This window comes from Triturus cristatus, chromosome 10 (assembly GCF_964204655.1).
Source record: "Triturus cristatus chromosome 10, aTriCri1.1, whole genome shotgun sequence".
Classification (NCBI taxonomy): Eukaryota; Metazoa; Chordata; class Amphibia; order Caudata; family Salamandridae; genus Triturus; species Triturus cristatus.
In genome coordinates this window covers 951,312,767-951,338,633 of record NC_140593.1, presented here as the reverse complement: position 1 = coordinate 951,338,633, position 25,867 = coordinate 951,312,767, and the positions used below count along the sequence as shown (strand labels likewise).

The 25,867-nt window shown below is 45.9% G+C and overlaps 1 protein-coding gene across 1 annotated transcript in view; it reads right to left on the bottom strand.

The window, feature by feature from the left end:
• The window catches only part of LOC146796295 (gap junction gamma-1 protein-like), a 205,883-nt gene that overhangs the window by 171,721 nt on the left and 8,295 nt on the right, over positions 1–25,867 (bottom strand). The window lies entirely within an intron of this gene.

Here is a 25,867-nt window from a genome sequence, read left to right as displayed (position 1 = left end):
GCCAACTTATCTCCTTAGGCGATAGAGAGATGGCCCAAGAAACCTGCCTGCCCAATAACATTAAAAAGTACCTGCAGTGTGTGACCATCAATGGGAGGAGAGTGAAGGCACAGGAGCCAGTGTGACATCTGTCAGGTGTCAATGGGTATCTGAAGAGCAGGTCATCCCAAAGTGCTTCACCCTGTAGTTGCTGCAGATAACTCTGAGTCCCTGTGTAAGGTGGTGCAGGTTCTCTTTGAGTGGGGAGGGTCTCATGTTCCTTGAAGGTCATTGTATGTCCGTCCATGCCTGTTGACTGTCTGCTTGGCAATGACCTGGAGAGTTCCCCTTGGAAGGAGGTGGAGCACCAGGCTTATTTAAAGATGCTGGGACAGCCTGAGTGGGCCTGTGTGATCATTCACTCAATGGCAGTCAGTAGGGGGAATCAGGAGGACCTGGAGCCTGAAAGAGTGGCCCAGGTGCCTGACAGAAAGAAGAGGGGCAGGGGGTGTGGGAAACCTGTCCCAGAATTTCCCACGGTCCACAAGGAGACAGACCCTGAGAGGGATGCCCTGGAACCTACAGGGGGGCAAGTGGTCAAGCTGGGAGACCTGCCTTAACGGACCCATTGGCAGCAGGAAGGAGGTCCCTCCAGGGAGGAGTTTTGCAAGGTGCAGATGACGTGCCCCCCTCTTGTTGGTTTGTGGCAGCAGGATGCAGACCAGGCAGCAGGTGGTCAGTCTGGATCACATTTGATTTATTGAGCGAATGGTCTCCTCTATAGTGAGCGCCGCTTGCCGCCACCGCATTGATCGCCAACGCATCCCGGATTTCCATACATCACACCTGTGCTGCAAGTTTTCCGGATGCATCACCCGCAGATCAAAACCATCTTGGAGTCAACGCATCACTTCCCCCTACAGTCAGGATTCGAGGGATCACTTCTCCTGCGTGCAGCAGAACTGTTGCATCGCCTTCTCAAGGACTCAGGTACTGATGCATCTCTTTGTTTCTCGATGCTTCCCTTCTCTGCGGCTGTTTGGCCTCGTGAATTTTGACGCATCTACAGGTACTTTGTGTAGAATAATGCATCCATAGTTTTCTATGGTCCCAGTTTCTGGAAATCTTTGAAAAGTCATATTCTTATTAAATGTATATTGGATTTGTGTCGTTTTGGTCCTGTTGAGTTCAGACAAAGATACTTTATTTTTCCTAAACCGGTGTGGTGTCCATTTGTGGTGTTATCACTGTATTACTGTGTGTTTTGAGTACAAATACTTTACACATTGCCTTTGGAATAAGCCTGTCTGCTTGTGCCAAACTACCCAGGGAATGAGCAGGGGTTATCTAAAGTGTGTATCCCCCTTACTCTGACTAGAAACAAGGGTCCCTATTTGGACAAAGGTACCTACCTCTTCCAACTAGAGACCCCCATTTCTAACAGCCAGCAAATGAAAAATAAAACGATGCTAGAACATTGTTTTTTTTTTTTTTAGCTGGCTCTGAGCCAGGCAGTGGGGTGACGCTCCTCTGCCACTGCGGAGGAGCTGCCGCTGTCTAAGAGGTGATAAGTATCAGCCTATTAAATGCACCGTGAATACCCACAAAGCTATGGACTTATGGGTGTTAGCTACCTTCCATATTACACCACTGCTTGATTTGCTAAAAAACAAGAGTGCCACGGTCCTAATCAGGAGGCCACAGCAGCTTGCACCACCCATCGTCCCTGCCAGCTCTACCATTGCCAGTACCAACACAACTACTAACCATCACACTCCTACAAGCGTGACAATCTAGATTATTCCAGGCCACCTAAAGCTGATAGGTATTTTTTAATTTTAATTAAGTAAATTAAACAGGCGAGTACAACACTCTGTTCTGCTTACCTCAAAATTAGGCAAACAGCTCCATCATGTGGTGGACTGTAACAGGTGCTGGTGGTTAGAATTAATTAAGTAATGGTGACGAGCACTGACTAGGAAATACCGGCTCAAATTAAGCACTACTAACATACTACTGACTGAATGAATAGTACGGTCAGTTAGTATGAATTAGCAAAACGTGTAATAAATTAAAATGTGTTCCAAACAGGGCCCACCCCCAAATTACATCTTGCCCAGGGCTCCCCAAAAACTTAAGACGTCACTGCTGGGCACTTAAAGATATATAAAAGGCAAGGGGGCCAGAATGCTTATGGAAATGTAAAGGGTCATCACCAAGTGGGAGAGTGCGCATACGTTTGAGAAGGCAATTACCAAGAGGTGGAAAACATTTATCGATATTGAGAAGGCACATGCCAAGAGTGGCAATGCACCAATGGAAACTGAGAAGGCAAATATCAGAAGGGGTAATACACCAATGGTAATTCAGAACGCAACCACCAGGAGGGACAAAGCACCCGTGGAAATTAAGGATGTAGGACCAGATGTACGACCATTGGATTTTGCGCCTCGCAATTTGCGACAAATTGCGAGTCGCAAATTGCGAGGCGCTAAATCCAATGTACAACAGTGTCTCAAACAAATTGTGAGGCTCATGAATATTAATGAGCCACTCGCAATTTGTGACTGGCCCTCCCAGGGATGGTGGCCTGCTGGGCTCAGTAGACCATCATGTCTGGGACTGCTTTTAAATAAAGCAGTTTTTTTTTTATTAAAATGCAACCCGTTTTCCTTAAAGGTAAACGGGATACATTTTTTAAAAAAATTTAACTTTTTTTGTTTCCTTTTTTAAGGGCATGTGGTGGTCTCTGGGACCACTGCCTGCCCTTAAAAAATATTTTGAGAGCTATTTACTCTGGGAACCCCTTCCCATTTGCGACTAAGTGGACCCCTTCCCATTTGTGACTCCATTACCACCCAATTTGCGAGTGTTTTTCAACCGCAATTGCGGTCGCAAAACATTCACACATGGCTTTGGGGTCGCTAATAGGAAGGGAACGCCTCTTCCTAATAGTGACTCGCAATTCCTAAATAGCGAGTCGCAAATAAATTGCGACCCGCTATTTAGGAATTGTACATAGCCCTTTCACATTTTGCAAACGGGTCGCAAACTCGTGTCGTACATCTGGCCGTAGTCCCTAAGAGGCACAAAACACCCATGAACATTCAGAAATCAGTCAGAAAGAGGTGCAAGCATTCGTGGAAATTCACAAGGTAAGTACTAATAGGTAAAAGACACACATGGAAGGAAACACAAAAGGCAATTAACATGAGGGGCAGGAAATGGCCTTAAAGTTAATGAATCAAAAAGAGAAATTAGGCATTTATGGAAAAACCCAAAATGTTTGACAATAGAGGCATTGCACATGGATCGGGTACGGGGGCGCGCGATAGCAGGGGCACACGGCGTAAGGTATGAGTGTGTGGGGACTGTAAACTACATTTCCCAGAAAACTAGGGAAAGAACTACAGACAGCACCTGATTGGACTATTTAAGCTCCGCCCCCACGAAGGACGGGGCTTGCCACAACGAAGATTCCGTGGAAGACGTCGGAGTAAGCCTACGCGAGCGTCTTGCTCGCTGCTGTGATACCATTGCCGGTATCAAGTGCCTGGCGCGCTGCTGTGATACCATTGCCGGTATCAAGTGCCTGGCGCGCTGCTGTGATCCATTGCCGGTACCTCATTGCCGGAATCTGTGCCTGGCTCACCGCTGCGAGACCAGGATCAAGTGCTCTACTCGTTTCAGGAATACCGGTTCCGGTATCGGACCCGGCTCTGTTTCAGGGATACTCATCAAGATACTTTGTTTCCCGACGCGACCGCACTGGAGCCCTTTCAGTGCGCAGGCGCCCCCTAAGGACTCCACCCACGTAAGCAAGGAACTACTTGCTCCGTAGGAGCCGCCTCAACCCCAGAGCGCCTGCAGCTCTTCGTGTACGCTGTTAAGCGCACCCTCTGTTACCAGTTGCCAGGATTTCCCTTTCGCTGGCCTTGTGAATTCCACGACCTCCCCTACAGTTGTTCCTCCTCGGCGGGGACCGGGGAACATTTCCAGAGACCGGTCTGCCGGAGGAGAAGAGCTCGACACATATACCCGGAGCTAAGTACTTTCTGTTATCCGGCTACCTGTGATATTCTATTGAATCCTGATTGCGGGAGGAAGTGCGCGCTTGCCCCTGTAAGTCTGCTCCCATCGGGGGGGGATAGAGGAGGGTGGTGCTTACCTGCGCTAGCGTGATTGAATGTTGTTTTATGTTCCCACACACAGGGCTCAAGGGTCAAGCACAGATGGCGGAAGGGCTACCTAGTGAAGACTGTCCCTACCATTTGACGCACCAGTGCTGATTTAATTTCGTTTGGGTTTATTTCTCCCTTTTTTCCCTTTCCCCGTGGGGGTGGTAGCTAAGCCGTGTTTACTGAGCACGCTTGGATAGCACCTCTGAGGGGACAGGGTTAACACTCTCCACATCGTTCCCGCTGTACCCGGCTCCCAGGTACGTCCTTTTAATCTCTGCGTGACATAAACAAACAAGACAATAAGAAAAATAACCAGAGAACGGAAGTAAAGACACTGGACAATTAAGCACAATCGTTAGGTACTTATGCAAATATGCTATGTATTTAATAGGAATAGCTGAGCACTTATAGAAGTTAATTAAAAAGCCGAGGAGGGGGGTTCAATTAAAATTAAGGAAGACTTGTGGTCATATACATGGTGATTTAAAAAAAATGTGGTTACCGATAATCTAATTTGCTTTAGTTGGCGTGGAAAGCTCGGTTGGCACATATTGAAAGGGTTACACCCATACACATCTTTGCCAAAAAACACTACAGCCCACTGAGCTCAAATAAAGTGTTATGTTCAGAGAAAAAAGTCCCTTAACTTCCGCAGGACAAGCAACTCTGATCCTGAAGCGTCAAGGCAGCGACTAAAATAACATCCGAAATTTGGTTCTAATTCTGTCCTGTCATTTTAATCTCACCTATATTACCCTTATAAACCTGTACGTGCTTGTCATTAATTTTAATGCCTTGGCAGTTTGGGCTGGACTGTTCCCATGAGGCACAGGGTCAGACTGATTTGCATATGGCCATGTCTGAACTGGGGTGGCAGAGTGGGCTAAAGAACGGTGATGGATTAAACCCAGATCAGTTGACTGGGGGTGAGTGCTTGCAATGTTCAACACTCCGTCCATCATTTCCTTTGGCTTTTGCTTTGAATCCCAGGCAGCATTGGCAGCCACATCATTCTTTTTTAGAAAGAAATCCCAGCTCCTCCATGCACTTTGTGGCTAGTAACACAGAGAGGAAATGGTAGACACCACTACAAGATGTATCTCCCTGGCTGTGGATATTTCCTAAATTTGTGAGGCTGGTGAATTTCCCTGTGTGCTAGTGTCCGCTTGGATGGAAACTGAATGCAGGCGATATTACATCCTGAAGCCAACTTTTGTGTGGTGGTAACTCCTACAGTATTATGACTAAGGAGGATTGCAGGACCAAAACACGGTATCCCAATGTATGATCCATATAGGCGCGACAATTTCCAATGGGATTTCTATTATGCGTAGTAAATATTTGCAGGAATAAACCTTAAGGAGTAGTGGGTCACAGGTTTGTAGGGCTACCGAGCCAGGGCGACATCGCGAAGTGTTCGTCCCCTGTAACAGCTCTGGGTTTTTTTGGGATGAGGAGTGATCTTACCCTGCTACTGAGTACCCAGCCTTCGACTGACCACAGCATGAGACAAGGAAACTGTGGGCCTGCCAGACACCACTGGCAGCTGTAGCTTGCGTGGCCCTAATAAAATAGGGAGTCCTTTTATTTAAAAAAAAAAAACAATAAAAACACACGTTTTCTGTTTGACCAGTTTACATGATACATGAATCCTTATTCACAATCTATCTCACCACAGAGAAGAATGAAAAATAACTTTTCTGGTGGTCTAGCAGTTCAGTTTTGCAAGGGTAATTGGGGATTTTGAGTTATCTGTAAACAACTGTTTATGGTGAGGCTTTTTGGGGAACGCAGTTATGTAATTTCGCAGCCTCTGGTGCATTTAGGTGCGGCTTGAAACTCAGGGGCATATTTACAATGAGCTTGCGGAGTACGGAGTAGCTCCAAAATTGCCAATGCCACACTCCGTCAGTTTAAAAATACAGGGATGCGCCGTATTCACAAGAATGCGGCGCACCCCTGCCTTTCCCCTAGCGCTGGCACTATATCTAGCTGCCTATAGCGTCATTGCAGGTACCCTTGCACCATAGTGCAAGGGTGTCTGCCTTGCAGGAAATGATTGTTCATGTGTAGGAAGGTGTCCCTTCCTGCACATAAACAATCCATAATGGCGATTTGTAACTTCTATGTGTGCTGCATTGTGACACCTTCCTGCACATGAACAATCACTAGTGGTGATTTGCTCTTTCTACGTGTGCTGCATAATGCAGTACACATAAAAACAGAAACAACTAGGAGAAATTAATAGTTTCTCCTCGTTTTGCCAGGTTAAGACCAGGGGGCATATTTACAATGAAAGGCGTAGCGCGGTGTTACACCATAATTGGTAACGCTGTGCTCCGACATTTTGTAAATGCAGGAATGCATTGTATTTACAATCATACGGCGCACCCCTGCGTTTCCCCTAGCGCTGGTGCTAAATTTAGCTGCCTAGCTCCAACGCAGGCACCCTTGCACCACAGTGTTTTCCCTGGTCTTATTTTTGGCGCTGCCACATATTTACGCCAGCATTGTAAATCAGGGGCAGCGTCAAAAAGCAATGGTTGTTACGGCAGAATGCCCACTACAACACCCACTGCCCGCCGCTTTCACGCTAAGTGCTACATGAAAGAGCCAGAACTTACAAGGCGCGTTAAGCCAAGTTAGGTGGCTTAACGCCGCCTTGTAAATAAGGCGAAAGGGTTATTGCCACCAGAATGTCATAAAAAGTGCACCCTAGTAAATATGCCCCTCAGTGTTTACAATACACATAAAGATGGCTTTGGGTTAGCCCACTATTTCTATTTGCGGTTTTTATAGAGCGCAACACTCATCCCAGGGGATATCACGGCGCTTATACCAAGCAGAAACTACTGATGACTAATACTGAAAAGTTTAGAAATTGGGGAAGAGGTGGGTTTTCAGCTTTTTTCGGAACAGGAGATAATTTGTGGTATGTCTTAAGTCGATAGGAAGTTCATTCCACCTCTTTGCTGCCAAGTAAGAAAAGGAGCGGCCACCTGTTCTAACTTTATAAATACGTTTAGTCCTAACCAATGCCGATTGAAGCGATCGTAGGTTCCTAGTAGGGACATAAAATTCGATCTTCCCCTGAAGAATAGTGGGACCAGTCCTATGCAGAGCCCTGTGAGCATGGCTGAGCAATTTAAAGGCAGCCCTCTGGCGCATCGGAAGCCAATGAAGTTTCTTCAAACATTCCGATGCCGAGTCTAGCTTGCCTTTGTTGCAAATAAGTTTGGCCGCCGAATTCTGCAATACCTGTAGGCGAGAGAACAGATGTTCATTCATCCCTACAAACAGTGCATTGCCATAGTCTAAACGACTAACCAAAAGGGCCTGTGTGACCGAACGTCTACAGTCCAGAGGTATCCAGGGGAATAACCTAGCGAGAAGTTTTAGGATGGCGAAACCCTTGCCACAAAGGGATCGCACATGCTCCTTCATGGACAAGGCGTCATCCATGATGATCCCCAGGTTCCTGGCGTGTTGTTTTGGAGTGGGGGCCAAACCCAATGAGGGTTGCCACCACGAGGCATCCCATACCCGTTTGGCACCACCAAACAGAAGAATCTCAGATTTTCCTGCATTCAACTTCAGGCAGTGTGAATGCATCCACTGGGTCATTTCTGAGAGGCAGTCATGTAATTTGGTTTTAGTGATATCAGGCTTCTCATCCAAGGCCACCATCAGCTACGTGTCAACCGCATAGGAGCAGATGCTAATGCCCCACTTCCTTCCAATGTCGGCGAGAGATGACATATAGACATTGAAAAGGGTGGGGCTCAATGAGGCACCCTGGGGGACCCCGCAGCCGATGGAGTTATGCCTGGAATGGAATTGACCCATATGTACTGCCTGAGTGCGGTTGCTCAAAATAGAGTGCAGCCAGCTCAATGCTGTAGATTGAACTCCTTTGCTCCGAAGTATGTTCAACAGGCAATTGTGGGATACCGTGTCAAACGCCGCTGACAGGTCAAGCAGTATCAGTGCCACTGCCCCACCTTGATCGGTAGAGGATCTGACACTGTCCGATACTTCCAGCAACGTTGCCTCGGTGCTGTTGTTAGCTCTGAAGCCCGTCTGGGAGGGATTTAGGAGGAAGTTGGTTTCCAGGTACCTTGTCAGTTGTACATTGACCAGTTTCTCCAAAACTTTGGAGAGATAGGGAAGCTGGGAGATGGGTCTATAGTTCTCTGGATTGAGAATGTCAGATCCAGCTTTCTTCAAGAGGGGGATCACCGAAGCGTGCTTCCAAGCATCAGGGAAAATGGCAGTTCTTAGTGATTTATTAAAGAGTTGTGTGATCAAGGGACAGAGCGTGGACGCAATCTTTGAGAACACAAAATGGGGGCAGGGGTCCAAGGGGGAACCAGATTTGACTGTGTTCATGGCTGCTAGGACCTCGTCCACTGAGAGTGGTTCAAAGCCAGTTAAGAGGGGTGTAGTTCCAGAGTCTGGCGGGACTGTTGATGCTTCTGTTATAATCACAGTATTGGGGGGTTTATCTGTGTTACTGTGAGCATGTTGGGGGGTGAAAGTAGAGTAGATTATCTTAATTTTCTCAGCAAAGAAGGTGCTAATACGATCACAAGCCTCAACCGAAGGAGTGAGTGTTTGAGAGATGCTAGATGGTTTGCTAAGCTCCTTCACTATTTTGAACAGTTCCTTAGCTGAGTTACTGTTTTCTTGGATACGCTGGGTAAAGTAATCTTTCTTTGCATTTTTTATGGCAAGGGTATACCGTTTCCGATTAAGGACATAATTTAATCTGGCTACACTGTCCTTGGACTGTCCCCAAAGATGTTCAAGTTTTTGACATTCCCTTTTAAGATTTTTTAAATGGGGGGTGTACCATTTCTCCGTTATAGCTTTTTTCCTAGGTTCCCGCATCGGGGCTAGTTTGTTTAATATTTGCAGTATTCCAGCGTCTAGTAAGGTGACATCAGTACAGACAGAGGAATCCTCCGGGAATTTAAAGTTGGCCTCTTGAAAATGATTATCGAAATTAGATTCATTAACTAACCTCCAGGCTTGTTTAGAGATCTGGGGGACTGCCTTGGGTTTCAGAGACTTGCAGGGAAGGTCGAGTGAGAAAGATATGAGGGAATGGTCCGTCCAGGAAAGGGGCTGGACCTCACGTATGTTAGTAGATTCAATGTTGGTAAAAAGTAGGTCCAGTGTGTGGCCAGCTGTGTGAGTGGGGCCCACTACTCACTGCTTAAGGTTAAGGATCTCCATGTCATATTCCAATTGGGAGGCTCCCAGAGCATCCATTTTCTCATAGTGAATATTGAAATCGCCAACAATTAGGTAGTTTTTATATTTTAAACAAAGTGGCAGGAGTTGGTTGAGTAATTTAGCGCCAAGATTGGCTTGTTGTCCAGGGAGGTTGTATATTACTGCTCCAGCTAAGATGGTGAGACCCTCATGGAGTACTCTGAAAGGTAAGGTCTGATGTTCGTTGTGGGCAGCTATTGGTTCCGCAAAACATGCTAAATGCTCCCTGAATATCACAGCGACCCCCCCTCCTCTTTTACCAGATCTATCTTGCGTAATAATTTTATAATTAAAGGGGAGGGCGTTAGCTAGATCCGGGGCATTAGTATCGGATAGCCAGGTTTCGGTAATGAAAACCAGGTCCGGGGTCTTAGATGTAAGTAAGTCCCAAATATCCAGAGCATGTCTAGGTAGGGATCTGGCATTGAGGAATAAACAGTTGAGGTTCATGTGATTGTTAACATGGTTTGTGTGATGGCCTAAAGGAGATTGATCCATGCTAGACCAACGACAAGCGAAGCAGGAAATAGGTCCATAGGATGATCCTGGGCCCGTTTGAATACATAGCCTTTCATTATTGGCCTTTTTATCAGCATAGGCTAGCAACTCGCTACGGGAGTAGAGGATGGGCGTTGACAAGTTTCGAATGATATCAGCAGGGGGTATGGCCCCTGGTCCCGGCTGGTCGCGGACGGGCGCAGACGGGCTTACCTTAGGCGCACCTTCGGCGCGCCATTGACGCGCCCGCTGCGCCTCGGCCAGCACATTGGAATAAATAGGGGGGGGGGGGCGCGGGCTCCTGGCTCCGCCCTCTGGCTCGCAGGGGCTGACCCCTGATTGGTCTGCCGGTCTGCCTAACTCCCCTTTGGCTCTCCACGCAATCGGCACTCAGCCGTGGTGGAACAGAGCCCGGGGATTGGCAGCCAGAATTTTTAGGGGAAGAGGAGCAGCCTAACTCGCTGTCGTCCTCACAGTATTCGTGCAAATCACAATTTAAAATGCGGGCAGGTTCAAAATGCGGGCAGTGCAATAAACAATTTTAAAAGCGACCAGAATCGGTGCAGATAATCAATTTTATTTATTTATTTTTTATTTTATTTTTTTTAAAACCTTTATTGACAGTTCAATAGAGAACAAGTATGGGCCTACAACCCCCCGGGGCCGGCCGCTAAGCAATCAGAGCAAAAACAGGCAAGTGTAAACACAGGCAGCACATCGGGGAGCAGAATCGTGATGCTAATACTGTGAACAGCGTAGGTAGGGCACCAGGAGAAAAAGGTTTTCGTTTTATAATGAAACGAGGCAGAAGGATCAGGTGCCAGACAATTTTCAAACAGCAATTACAGGTATGCAGAGTAATAGACGTAAACGATTTACAGCAATCTATTAGGTCAATGGCGCAAACACAAGAACATCAGGATGAGGAAGAATATCATAAGCAGTTGCGCCTGCAGTCCCCCGCCAGAACTCCCGGAGAGCACCCCGGAAATTGTGGTACACATAGAGCGGCAACGAGTCATAGCAAAGGAGGTGTATCACGCTGATCCCAGAAAAAGAAAAACAAAAGAATCAGAGAAGAAAAAGGAGGCCATGGAAAAAGAGATAAAAGACGAAAGAATCCCCTCCCCCAACCCCCCACCCTGCACCTCTGCAGATGAGTACGGCCCCCCCCTCAGCAGTGTGCCTGTCGCCCTGGAACCAGACCCGAAATATAGGAGAATAGGGAAAAAGAAGTAGGAAAAGAACCCCACCAGACGGGGGGGTAGAGAAAGTATTAATAAACTGGAGGAGGGCCTTCAAAACATACCCCCGGCTTCTCCCTCCCGCACGGTAAGTTTCCCCCAAAGTGAACAATAAACAGCACAAAAGCAATCTTCTCAAAGAAAGATGGGGAGCATTATGCACCTATTATGCTGTTAGCTATGCCAGGAGAGCACGCAACCCCTGAGCCCGCCCGTCCACTAGATGACCACCCCTGAAGGATCAGCCTTATCCCTGACCACTCTTTGGAATTCTGCCCATGCCTACCCCTCGACCCAGCACCATATCCGACGTTCCAAGGTAGAGGATTGTCCAAAAACGTCCGAGAAGCGACGCACACAGGTGGGGTGGCAGTCTCTGAGCATCAACACAGTCCGCAGCGTGGAGAAACAGGCTTCCCAGTGCTGCCCCAGGATATGCACTGCACTCAAGGTCCAGGAAGGCAGAAGCAGCCAAAGCAGACAATAGTTGCTGGAGTTGTCCCTGGATCGCAGGAGGGCACGTACTGGACGAGGCTACCACATCCCCCTCAGGACCAATGCCTCCAGGACAGACCAGGCCCCCAGCTGGATGAACACACTGCAGCATACCGGCCCGAGTGTCCAGCCGCGCACCAACCTCAGGGGTGGCCGCCAAAGTGTCCTCCTGTGCACAGTGTGGGTAGTCCCTGTGTACGTGCGGACAGGCGGGCCGCCATTGCCCCAACGCCGACGCCACACCGTCGAGCTTACCCCCCAAGACCCCGACACCATGAATCAAGGAGGAGTGAAGAGCACCAAGGGCCTCGAGGAGGTCGCCGTACCCCAGCACAGCTCTCTGCGATTGCGCCGCCACACTCCCAAAAGTCGCACTCTCACAAGCCCGCTGCGACCCAGCGGACAGGATGGTAGGCTTCATCGCAACAAGATGGCCGCCAAGTATGCCCGACCCTCACCGGGGCCGGGACCCTGGGACAAGCGTCTCGATGGCCACGTCGCTGGTGACCGGGTTCCGGGGGCAGGCGAAAAGTTATCCGTTGCGTGGTCACGGGCAACAGTCGTCCCCACTACGGACCCGCTCCCGTAAAAATCCGGGGGCGGCCCGCAATGATCAGGGCAGGATACGGGCGGCGGCCGGGCAGCTCACCATCAAAGGCAGGGGCAGCCACCGGAGGATCTGAGAATTGCACCCACGGGCATGCACTCGGTCTGCCACACTTGACAGTAGAAACGACCACGACAAAATGTAGGCCGAGTTTGGCACCGCTCCGGTGGACCGCCTCCGCCCAGTCACAACAGGCCGCTGTTGTTGAACTGCCACCCGGCCACGGCGTCCACCTGAGGTCCCGGCTCCAGGGCCGCACAGGCCGCAAAGTTCAAATGAAAGTTTCTCCGGCGATACCGCAGCCAGAAACCTCGGAGTCACACAGTCGGGTGCCACTCTCCTTCAGAAACACGACCGCGTAGCACAGGCTGAGGATCTCGTGCAGGATATCCGTGCGGGATGCGGAGGTTTACGGAGCCGGGAGTCTACGCTGCCGTCCCGGTCGCCATCTTGGCTCCTCCTCTCGATAATCAATTTTAAAATACGAGCAAGGTCAGTGCAAATATAAAATTATAAGCAAGCATATAAACAAACACAGCGCTGCAGCTACAGTAGCGATTCCACAGAGGTATCACTTCCATCAGTGGCTTGTTTGCAACCATATTCAGCTTCCGGACTGCTGCTGCGATGCGTCGTTGGTCGGGCTTAGAACTGAAAATGCAACCCACACATACAGGCTCCGGTAATATTTGCTCTGCACTGTGGAGACATGCGTTGTGTTACCATTGAGTTTCTTTTATTTGATGCACTCTAAGACCTACGTATCTAACATCGCGACACCCACTGTGTTTTAAAGATCTATAGGCCCCGTCTATTACAGTTACCAGTAACCCGCATAAGCAGTTTCTAATCTATGTGATTTCAGCAAGGAGGGTGTGATTGTGCTGAGTCCTTGCAAAACGAACAAAGTGCTTGACCATTTAATGGGCCCTCCTGAACTTGTGGCCCACAGTGGGCAGGTCATGCAGCAAGGTCATCACAGGGGCCCCTGGCAACTAATTTACTCATGTTTAAGTTTAATGATTCAGGTCCATGCAGTGCGCGTGCAACCCGAATGTGCTTTGCCATTTGTGAGTTGGATGCTTTCCTAGTAACTTGGACATATCACTCTCTCCTGTTCACAGCCAATTACCTTTTGGTTGATGGTTTATTGGCTACTCATGGACTAGTGATGTGTATCAACTGAAACAGCAAACTCTTCCATGTCCATTTCACCAGAAGAACAGGAGGCAAAGACGGTGGCACCACTTGATGACATCATCACATTGTGCAAGCGTTTGTTTGCATTGAAATGTATGCAGGAATGCCAGTTGCAGGTGAGGGGAGCCCTCCAGCAGATCACCAGTGCTTCCAATCCAATCATGGATTTTAAAGCACACTCCTCACCCATGATGGTCTCAAGGCACTGGGGGAGGGGGGGGGGGGTGAGCAGCTCCGTTGGCGTCATTCGAACAACCAGGTCTTGAGGACCTTTCTGAATTGGTGCAGGGTTGGGTTTCGTGGGAGGTGAAAGGGGTTTCGTTCCAGGTCTTGGCTGCAAGGTAGGAGAAGGATCTTCCACCTGCTCTGGTCCTTTAGAAATGAGGGACGGTGGCTAGGGCGAGGTCGGCTGAGCGGAGGTTTCTATTGGGGGCATGGAAGGAGATTAGGTTGTTGAGATATTGGGGTCTGGTGTTGTGGAGGGCTTTGTAGGTGTGTGTGAGCAGCTTGATGGTTATTCTTCTTTTGACGGGGAGCCAGTGGAGGTCGTGAAGGTGTTGGGTGATGTGGTCTTGTCGTGGGATGTCAAGGATGAGTCTGGCTGCCACGTTCTAGACGGTCTGGAGTTTGCAGAAGAGATTTTGTTGATTCCGGCATAGAGAGTGTTGCCGTTGTTCAGTCTGCTGGTGATGAGTGTGTGGGTGACAGTTTTCCTGGAGTCAGGGGGATCCTCTTGAACGTCCTGCAAAGTATGCGGAGAGTGTTGAAACAGGCAGAGGATATGTGTTGATCTGGCAATTCATGGTGAGTGAAGAGTTGAGTATGAAGCTGAGGTTGCCTGCATTGTCAGTTGGGGTGGGTGGGTCTCCAAGGGCAGAGGGCCACGAGGTGTTGCCCCATGCAGAGGGTTTGAGCTGAGGATGAGGACTTTTGTTTCCTCTGCGTTGAGATTCAGGCAGCTGTTGCTTATCCAGGTCGCAACGGTTTTAATTCCTTCATGGAAGTTGCGCCTGGTGGTGTTGGGTTCCTTGGTGAGGGCAAAGATGAGCTGGGTGTCATCGCAGTAGGAGACGATGTTGAGCCCGTGGTTTCTGACGATGGTTGCAAGGGGGCCATGTAGATGTTGAAGAGTGTGGGGCTGAGGGAGGATCCTTGGGGCACCCCTCATCTGGTCTCTGTCGGTTCTGAGAGGAAGGGCGGGAGTCTTATTCTCTGTGTTCTGCCTGAGAGGCAATACCATATCCAGCCTAAGGTTTTTCCTTTGATGCCGGCGTCGTGAAGTCTGGTGGCTAGTATGCACTGGGAGACAATGTCAAAGGCTGCTGATAGGTCCAGGAGGATGAGGGCTGGCTTGTGCCCTTGGCCAGGGAGGGTGCGGGTGTCGTCAGTGGCGGCGAGGAGGGCGGTCTCGGTTCTGTGGTTGCTGCCAAATCCGGAGTGAGAGGTGTCCAGGATGCTGTTGGTTTCTATGAAGTGTGCTAGCTGGGTGTTGCCGGCCTATTCAGTGACTTTGGCGGCAAAAGGAAGCAGTGAGATGGACCTGTAGTTCTTGAGGTCCGTCGGGTCTGTGGAGGGCTTCTTTAGGAGGTGGTTGACTTCGGCCCGCTTCCAGTTGTAGGGGAATGTGGCGGTCCCGAGGGAGCTGTTGCTAGTGCTTGCACAGGAAAGGGGGGCATGGGATGATTTTGTATGGCAGGCCAATCAGGACTCACGCTTTGGACTCTAGTGATAATGCTGAAAATCTATCCCATGCACACTTGCATAGATGTTAATATGGTCAAGAGCATTCTGAAGCCTTTATATCAATTACAAAATATTCAAGATGGTAGTAGACACGAAAGCCTGGGTCAATATCGTCAAGGTGTTTGACAGTAGGCCAAATGTAATTGCATATTCTCATGCTGCTACTGCGGACAGACCCACCATGACACTGCGCTCAGGCCATGCTAGGCCATATTTGGCATCTGGTGTTCAGATCAGGGTACCTTAAAAAAGCCAGTGGAGTTTCGAAAAAAATAGAAAGATGCAGCGCCAAGGAAATTACAAAGAAGTAAGATTTCAGTTATTAGGATAAACTAATTAATTGGGGCAGTAAGCCACAGAGAAAAGGAAACTGTGGGCCTCATTTATGAGGTTTTGCCGTATGGCAGTGCCGCAGGCCTTACTGCTGCACTGCCCTATGGCAATAGAAAAGGGCGGGAATGCGCCGTATCTATCAGATATGGCGCATTCCTGTCCCTTTCCCCAGCGTAGGAGCACAGTGGGCTGCCCTGCACCAATGTAGGCATCCTTGCACCATAGTGCAAGGGTGCTTAAGTTGCGGGATGAATATTTTTGTGCAGGAAGGGAATCCTTCCGGCAGAAAACAATCACAAGAAGTGTATTTCTGTTTTTAAAGAAAAAATAGGAGAAATAAAGAGATTTCTCCTCGTGTTCCTCCTTTATGCTCCCCTGGGGAGGCGTACGGTTCTGGTACTGCCTCAGAGTTACGATTTCTCATAAACCAGGGCCAGTGTCAAAAAAACATGGATGTTGCTGGGAACGCCCCCAGGAACACCCATTGCACACCCCTATAATGCAGAACACTGTGTTAAAGGGAACAATATTTACGAGGCAGCATTAAGCCAAAAAAAAAGTGGCTTAGTGCTGCCTCATAAATATGGAGCAGGCTCCTGCGCCACCGGAGCGTCACAAAAAGTGACGTTCCGGCGGCGCAAGGGGCCTTATAAATGAGTTCCTGGAAGGGTCTGATGACTGCATCCACGAGCCAAAGACTAATACAGGACCTGTCCGCTAAAGGATATACAAATCACTTGGGCAGAGATTCAGACTCGAAAATTGAAGTCACTAGAGTAAACACTGTTTGTCTGATACATTCTTAACAGATAGCAAGCAACCGAGATACTAAGATCCTTCTCAAATATGTGCTAAAAGATGATCTGCCACCTGTGCTGGTCACCTTTGGGGTCAGGTCATAATTTCTGTGTTATTTTATGTTATGTTACGTTATTTATTAGATTATATGACATATATATATATTCACTGAAAAAACCATAGGTTTCAGGTACGTTATAGCTAGAAATTAGCATTTAAAAAACCTTAGAAATTCACTGAAACATCCATAGGTTTCATTGATGTTATAGTTAGCTGGACATTTCACTCTTACAAAACCATAGAAATTCCTCCGTTATAGTTAGTTCAGCTAACTATAATTCACGCACCCGCAATGCGCTGCTCATGACGTCACATATTACATCATTCATGACATGGTCAGTGACATATATATATATACCCACCTTCAGCGACCCGGATCCGGAGCTAATTAATGACTGGGCTGCCAATAATCATAACTGCTCAACGATAATGCTGGGTTTGTTGGTAAAATATGCACGCAAAGATGTGGATCGTTTAGCGGAAGAAATTGAAAGTATTACTAAACAACCTAAACAGATGTGTAGCCAAGAAGAATTTAGCACAGATATGGATAAAATGGAGACAAAACTCAATAAAATTGAGGAAGAAATCAGGGGTAAGAAACAACGAAAATTTCAGCGTGATTTAATAGACTATCAAAAGGGATAAATCCTGAATTTTCTAAGAAATATGACCAACTCCGGGGAAATATTGTCACGACAAAAGAAATACGGAACACTACCAGCACAGACTTATAAGTGGAACTGCTGAGAATACAACAAATGAGAGCCTGAGAGAAGGAAGTGAAATCAGTGAAAGTGACATATCGAGTGTATCACAACATGATGGAGTAAACATTTTTTTTTAACAGAATTTACACTGATGGCCTGAGGCAGAATGGCAACGAACAAACAAGGAAATCGAAGGTGTGGAAGAGGAGGCAGATGCGCCGCAAAAGAAAATACAACGTCATTAGGAGATTTAGGAAGCCCAGCGGGAAGGCGAACAAGGGGCCAGCAACTGAAGAAGTAATGGAGAAGAAGACGGTTAACCTCTCCAAGCGTGAACTGAATGACCAAGAGGTAGAGATTCTTTCACTCCAACAAATGATTTTAATTACACTAAAAGTCGTATTGACCTTTTCCATTTTACTCGCAAACTCAGAATTAAAAAATGGTATGCCACCAGGTGTAAGGACAAGGGGGGGCACACCAAGGGAAATTCGAGTGAAATCAGTATTGGGGATGTTGATCTTTTACATACGCTCAATGAACTTACTGGTGATGTAAATCCTGCAAATTTACCAATTCTGAATTTAATTGAAGAAAATGTTTGTACAGACATGAGTGCACAGAGTGGTTTTAAACCAAAATCGATATTTCTTCCTCAAATAAAGAATGATGCTATTGATGTGTTCGAGAGAGGTGTTATGCAGGAATTCCTTAAACTCTCTAAGGCAAAGTGTTATGGAGGAAAAAACCTCTCAGTTGAACAAATGGCTGCCATTGAAAGTCTTAGAAATGATAATTCTATAGTCATAAAAAAAGCCGATAAGGGCGGCAATGTGGTGGTGATGTCTCGTGAGATGTACATAAATGAGGGAATGCGTCAACTCTCAGATAATGAGAGTTATGAATTAAGTAACAGAAAAGACTATGAGAATTGTACAACCCTCTTCCAGAGTCAGTTAAGTGATTGGAAAGACAGGGGTTTGTTAGAAATTGAAGAATACAATGTTTTAATTTGTCGATATCCCAAATTATCAGCTTTGTACTTACTCCCAAAAATCCATAAAAACGTGCAAAATCCTCCTGGTCGGCCAATTGTTTCTTCTAGGGGCAGTTGTCTACAGAACACATCTAAATATGTTGATTTTTTCCTTCAGCCCCTTGTACAGAAATTACCGTCATATATAAAGGATACGGGTGATTTTTTGAGAAAAATGCAAAGTATTGAATGGAAAAATGATTATGGCCTTCTTTGTATGGATGTGACCAGCCTGTATACATGTATTCCCCATGATTTGGGGATACAGGCATGCCGATACTTCCTGAGTGAAAGATCGGTTTCATTTTTACAGCATACAGAGATGCTTATTTCCATGATATCCTGTTGCCTGACCCAGAAGTACTTTACTTTTGACGCCAACATTTTCAGACAAACTCTCGGTGCTTCGATGTGGACTTGCTTTGCTTCTTGCTTTGCGGGTCTCTATCTAGGGTACTGGGAGGAAATGGTGGTCAGAAGGTTAGAGATTGTGAAAGAGAAAACTGTAGTTTGGGCCAGGTACATAGTATTGTAGTATTTGTTTGGATTAAAAGAAAGAATTTGTGAATGTTCCAAGTGACTTTAACTTGGAAGTCTGTCGATTATGTTCATTAGTCACATGACATGTTTATTTAAACCTGAGCTAATACTGACAATTTCACTCGTGATCAAGGGGATTGTCCCCGAAATGCGTAGAGTCTGTCAGAGCCACCTGTGTAAATAAATCACTTTCTGCATACCATTTGGAGTCCACAGTATGCTGTTTGGTTAAAGGGTTCAGCGTTGGATTGATATTTTGGGATACGCCGTCCCGCTGTGGAACGCCGTCGGAAGCGGCAGAGAAGAGGCAAAGGTTTTGTTGTGCTGAGGCGCTGCTTAGCCAAAATTGGTTTGAAATTATATATTGATCCCCGAGCTGAAAAATGACTTCAACCAGGCACAGTATTACAGCTTGGGATTGGTAAAATACCAACCAAGCCAGCCTGAAATTAATAAAAGCAACCACTGACAAGTGTTTCGCTCTTGTTATGAGCTCTTCAGGGTGGTGTAGCCAGAGCCACTGGAATTATGCGTCAGGAGAAGGCCAAATTATGTGGCAGGGTAGAGCAAATTATGTGGCAAAAAAAAAGCAAATCATGTGGCATAATGCAGCACATTTTGTAATAGTATTACTTCATTATTTCATCACTTTTGAATTTGGTAACACTGTATGGGCATTGGCTGCACCTCTTTAGTACCAGTCTAACATCCAAATATACCAATAAGCAACACAAATGTGACCAGCCCAACTTTGAAAAGGGCCTTCCACTGCAAGGCAACATGTCACTACATTCTACTAACTTTTGAACCATTTGAGCTAGAAACAAGTTTTTTTTTAATCTTCAGATTATGTGGCAGACAATGAATCATGTGGCAAATGCGGCAAAGCAATAATTATGCGAAAATTGCCACAGCCGCCCAATTGCATAATTCTATTAACCCTGGTATTGCTTTGTCCAGACAATGTTATAAATGTTTAATTAAAAAGGTTTCTGCATGGTGTTCATGCTGCAGTATGGCAGCTTCAGCAGTAAATGAAGCTATTAGCGTGAATGCTGGATTCAAAATCTAGCTTTCCACAACCATTTTGTCATAGTACTGAAATAATAAGTAACTTTTTGCTGCTTCGACAAAGGAAGAAGCTGCTTCCCCAGGCATCTCTTATTACCCCCAGGACTCCTGGGAACTAGGCAAAGCAGTGAAAGGGAGTGTGGAGAACTGTCACCCCCTCCACCTGACTCCCCAGACATCCAACAGAGGCAGTGAAAGGACATGACAGTCCTTCCTCTCTACCAGGCCCGGTTCAAGGAATTTTTATTTGGATGGCAGAAGGGTGCATCAATGGCAAGCACAATGTTTGTCGATCCAGGAGGCGGCCTACAAGCCTTATATTTACATCATATCTTCCTCCTTATAAGGCATAGAGAGCATGTGGAGAGCTATTTGAGAGTAAGAGCTAATGTCTATACTGGTCAGCCTCAACCCTCGTAATTTCCAGCAGGCCAGACATCAACACAAGCACCTGGATACCAAGCTGATTGTAATAGTACTGCAAGCTTAAGGAAGTCTGTGTTACCACACCCAAGCCTTGACATCTTCACACTAGGAACACTGGCTATTTATTCCTTGCAATTTGCCCAACACTTATTTCTTTGAGGTTAAAAGTGAGTCTGCCTGCCAGGTTATGGATGTTCTTCAGACAATGCTTATTGATCCCGGCATAGCGGGTGTTCTTGTTGTCTAGTTTGCTGGTAACAAGAGTATGGGTGATGGATTTCTGGTTTTTGACGAGGAGCCATTTGAAAATCTTCCTCAGCATGTTCATTGCGTGAAAGATTGAGGGAGTAATGGCGTTGACTTGGGCTGTGCTGTCAAGTTTGCAGTCAATGACGATCCTGCGGTCCCTGGCGTGGATGGTGGGGGTGGGAGTAGATCCTAAATCTATTGGCCACAAGGTAGAGTTGCATGGAGAGGAGCTCTCCCCAAAGATCACAACTTCAGTATAGTAGGTGATCATTTATCAGAGAGTTGGGCTCCATTCATCCTTCCCGGTTTATGAATGGTGAAAGTTTGTGCTTGTGTATCTCTTGTATGTGGGATCTACGTATACCCATGTGCAGTTTGTGTGAGTAATGTGTGTGCATATGTGCCTATGGAGTTTTTGCACAGGTGTGTGTATAGTATGGCTATTCTAGTGTGGGTATTTCCATGTGTAGGGCCTGGTGTGAGGTGCTTGGGCATAAATACTGGGTGCCTGTATGTGCTGTATTTTGTGTTAATTAAACACCAGATGGATTTGCATAATGATTTTGCTAAAATGACACAGTGATGTATTTGATGGGAGCAAGCCGCATGTATTTTCTGAATGTGCATGCAAAGCAGCTTTGGGCCCTGAAAGTCGAGGAACCATAAACTCTGAGTTTATCATAAGCTGTGTGACCTCTCACTTTAACAGCAAGCCTATCAAACCTAGCCCTATGCAGAAAAATATGAAAAGTAAAGAAACGCTATTTAGGAAATGTGACCAAAGAGGATAGATGAAAATTTGCATTAAACATATATTTGGTTTTAATATAGCTATATAAAGTTTATGCTGCGAGATGCAAAGACTATCCATTTTTCTGAAAATATTTTGTGGCAAAACTTTAGAGATGTCCATTTTAAACAAGCATTTGCAATGCAATAGGTCTCGCATTTGGGAGAGTTAGAGCTTTTGGCGTTTTAAATGACAATGCCTTTTACCTATGTGTTTTGGTTTGGAGTGTAGTTGCTGTATGTGTTATGGAGTGGAATTATGTGGGTTGTATTGGAATTGTGTGTGGTGTAATTGTGTGGTGTGGAATGGATTTGTGCAGTAGAAATATGTGGCATGGTGAATAAATAGGGGTGAGAGCTGCTCAGAATAGATAGAAAGGAAGAGAGAGGGATACGTAGTTTGTGCAAGAAGTTATGAATTAACTCTAGACAGAGGAGCAGAGAGTGTGTGAGAAAGAAGGAGAGAGCAGGTGACAGAAGCATTAAGAGGACACCCCAAGAAGAGGAGAGCGTGGGATTGAGGGACGGAAACTTTGAAAAGGCACGGGAAAGAAACTGTGCTTAGTATGTGTGAGTGGAGACAGGAAGTGTGTGGGATGACAGGGGTCAGTGAGATGGAGATGAAAGGGGGTGAGTCAGTAGACATTTTTGTTTTTAAATGTATCAGTTTAAGTTAACATACCTGATTGTCCAAATCTTTCATTTTTCACAAGCGGACTCAGAGCACGGGTTGGAGAGCCTTAAAAATATCCCAGGTTATGGGTCAAGAGGACACACTCAAATTGGTAGGGGTTGGTGGAGGTTGAAAAGGAGACTGCTTCCATAGGAAGGTTTGAGAGGCAAGGAGAAAAACTCTATCTGGTAACAAATATGTGTGACCCATGTAGAATATATTTATTTGTAAAAACAACACGATCCAAAGAGCTGCTTTTCTGCAAGAACTGTACAGCAAAGTTCCTTTCTGTCTGTATAGCATTGTCCTACAACATAGTTCGGCAAGTTAACAGTCTTCTCAGAATTCTGGAGATCGTACAAAAAGATGCGCAAAAGTCAAGATGTGTGCTGAATTATTTTGATGAAAAGTAAAGCAAATGCTCATATGGCTTTACAATAAGTCAATGATATTTTAAATAAAATCTACTTTTAAGAAGTATATATGCAGGGTTTGTCACATAGGGAAAATTGTTCTGCTAAAATGTTTCTTCTTACTAGTGTGTGAATGCCAATAGTTTGCGGAATTAACACTTTGTAGCTGGATTTGGTTATGCAGCGACGCACAAATAGCGTTCTTCACACATGCTCTTTCCAAGAGCGAAAACTGGAGAATATTTTTACAGTACCTATTCACATGCACACACTCTCACTAAGACCACTTACTTGACATGGCAGCAGTAACATTTATGCTGAGATGTGTAACCCACTAGTAGTATTGGAGTTAAGAAACAAGTGTAAAAGTGTCCACCCCGCCTGCAATGCACGGTAGGAACTGAAGCTCTACAATGATGTTGGTCAATAAGCATACATTAGCAAGCATGTGTTAACCCTATTTATATAACTTGCCACAAAGAGGGCCAGCAGTAGAAGTTCCGCTCTGTTTTCTAATACTGCTGCATTTTTATTTGATGCCGAACCTAACACTACTGCAGCTCTACGTTTTTGATATCACGCAAAGAAATGTGAACCAAGAAGCCATCTTGGTTAGGTCTCATCCCATTGGAGCACGCCCAGTGGCACAAAGAGCTAACCATACAAGCCATCTTGATAGTGCCTCTCTGAGATCGCTCCCTGTATACCCATGCAGACCTTGTTCAGGCGTGAACCTGCAGTCCATAATACCAGACCTGCCAACTTTAACAACAAGTTCCACTTACTGCTGAGTGAAAAAGTGCTGCGCCGATTCACGTGACAAGGTTCCTGTCTGGATAAGACTGTTAATAGGCATCATGGTGTCCCTGAGAGCATGTGAGGCCTGGAAGTGATCTTAGTGTAAAATAAAAACAACAGAACATGTCCGGGCTCATTCCTTCTCCCAGGCCCCTAGCTCAATGTAACACAAATTTATCAGACAAGAGCTGCGTGATAAGGCTCCTCAAAAAGACCTATGTGCTTCCCTTTTCCGCCATGAAACATGGGCTGAAAGGCAGAAGGCAGGCAGAGAATTAATGGAGCATACAGTCTAAAGGCAAAGCTACAACTGTATTGTATTGTATTGTAATTGCACTTATATAGGGCTTACTACCCGTGACAAGGCATCCAAGCGCTTTTTCGGCGAGTAGCACGCTACTCCGGAACCCATAAAAGATTAGTTTTGAATTAGTATAGTGAAATATTAAAGTAATTTGAATGGTGGATAGGTTAGTCAGTTATTTGGATTCAGAAGGATAGCGGAGGGATAGAAGAGGGAAAAAGTTTTGCATTTATATAGCGCTTGTTACCCCTGATGGGGTGTTGAAGCACTTTTTTAAGTGAGTAGCACGCTAATCTGGGAACTATAAAGGATTAGTGGTGAATAGGTATAGTCAAATATGATAGTAATTTGAGTGGTGGATATTAGTCAGTTATTTGGATTGAGAAGGATAGCGGAGGGATAGAAGAGGAAAAAAAGGTTTGCATTTATATAGCGCTTGTTACCCCTGATGGGGTGTTGAAGCACTTTTTTAAGTGAGTAGCACGCTACTCTGGGAACCATAAAGGATTAGTGTTGAATTAGTATAGTGAAATATTAAAGTAATTTGAATGGTGGATAGGTTAGTCAGTTATTTAGAATGAGAAGGATAGCGGAGGGATAGAAGAGGAAAAAAGGTTTGCATTTATATAGCGCTTGTTACCCCTAATGGGGTGTTGGAGCATTTTCTTGGCGAGTAACACGCTACTCCGGAGCCCATAAGGATTAGTGGTGAATTAGTACAGTGAAATATGAAAGTAATTTGAGTGGTGGATATTAATCAGTTATTTGGATTGAGAAGGATAGCGGAGGGATAGAAGAGGGAAAAAGGTTTACTTTTATATATCACTTGTTACCCCTGATGGGGAGTTGAAGAGCTTTTTCGGTGAGTAGCACGCTACTCCGGAACCCATAAAGGATTAGTGGTGAATTAGTATAGTGAAATATGAAAGTAATTTGAGTGGTGGATATTAGTCAGTTATTTGGATTGAGAAGGATAGCGGAGGGATAGAAGGGTGAAAAAAAGGTTTGCATTTATATAGTGCTTGCTACCCCTAATGAGGTGTTGAAGCGCTTTTTTCTGCGAGTAGCACGCTACTCCGGAACCCATTAAATTATTAGTGTTGAATTAGTATAGTGAAATATGAAAGTAATTTGAGCGGTGTGAATAAGTAGAAAAGTTAAAAGGTGCAGATTTTCCACAAAACAAAAAGTGCTAGCGAAAGCCTGCATATGGGAGTTTGTGCAATTGGTGAGCACATCACATAACACTCCGAGCACTAACCTGCCCGGCACCAACAGCAATCAGATTTTGCACCAGGAACTTCCAGAAAACAATGCCTGCAATGCTTTATGTGCAGTAACATCACAACTGGGATTCACACATGTGCAGTGAATCAGGCAAATTGTGCTTGTTGAGAGTAGGAAATACTTTGTTTTATTCAAAAGATGTATGTAAGTTTGTGTAGTGTAGCGTACTTAAGTAGTGTGCCAGGGCTACCAGCGGGTGGTTTTCACAACACAGTAAATGTTGGTCCGTTACAGCAGATTTGGTTTGTTTACCTGACCAAGTGTGTCTGTTGTGACGCCCCTGGCTACTTTTCACAGAACACCGGAGTGCTACAATGCACCTATTATAAACCATTGAGAAGCGTTAATTTTAATTAAACAAAAAAAAAACCAGAAGCAATCTCGGAGGGGTCCTAGGGCGGGCACATAGTTTTGTGGGAGGGGTAAGGGTGTTGGCATGCTTAAAGCTAAAGCAAGAGGTGTGGCGCAGCGGCCAGGGCGATGAACTCCGAAACCCGGGGACTCATGGTTCGATCCCCGGTGCCGGAAGCAGATCAGCCCAGCACCATGTGACTCTGGGCAATAGCTCGCTTAATCTTCCAGGCGGCCCCCAGCGCCTTGACACCTTTGGGTAATTGTTCGCTCTTTTCAAATACTGGACATTTACATTTATAACTAATTAAAAAAATTCTGATGAAGCATAAAGCGAGGCGGCCGGCCGTGGAGCGGGGAGGGATTGTCATTAAAAGCTAAAGTTCTTGATCGGGAGCCACGAAAACACGTGGACTCTGTTGGACAAAAGCAGAGAGCCTTTTGTGCCTGCAACAGTAGCCAGGAGAAAGTGATTAATAACATAGTGCTAACAAACAGTAAATAAATCATACTGAGTAACAACACATGTAACAGGGGCAGTCCTCATGGGAGGTTACAACAGGAGAAAAGGAGGTACTATGGAGGGACTACTAAACAAATTAACAAATGAAACAAAACCATTTCCAAAAGACAGTCAAAAGAGCCAGTAAAATACATGGGCGGAAAATGAACAGAGCTTAAAACCCATATTCAGAATACAACATCCTTCGAAGAGACAGAGCAAGAGCTGTCTAAGCAAGACCTAAAAATGCCTGTGAAATGAATTATTTAGTGCTGAGGTAAGTTTGGATAATTAGCATTACAT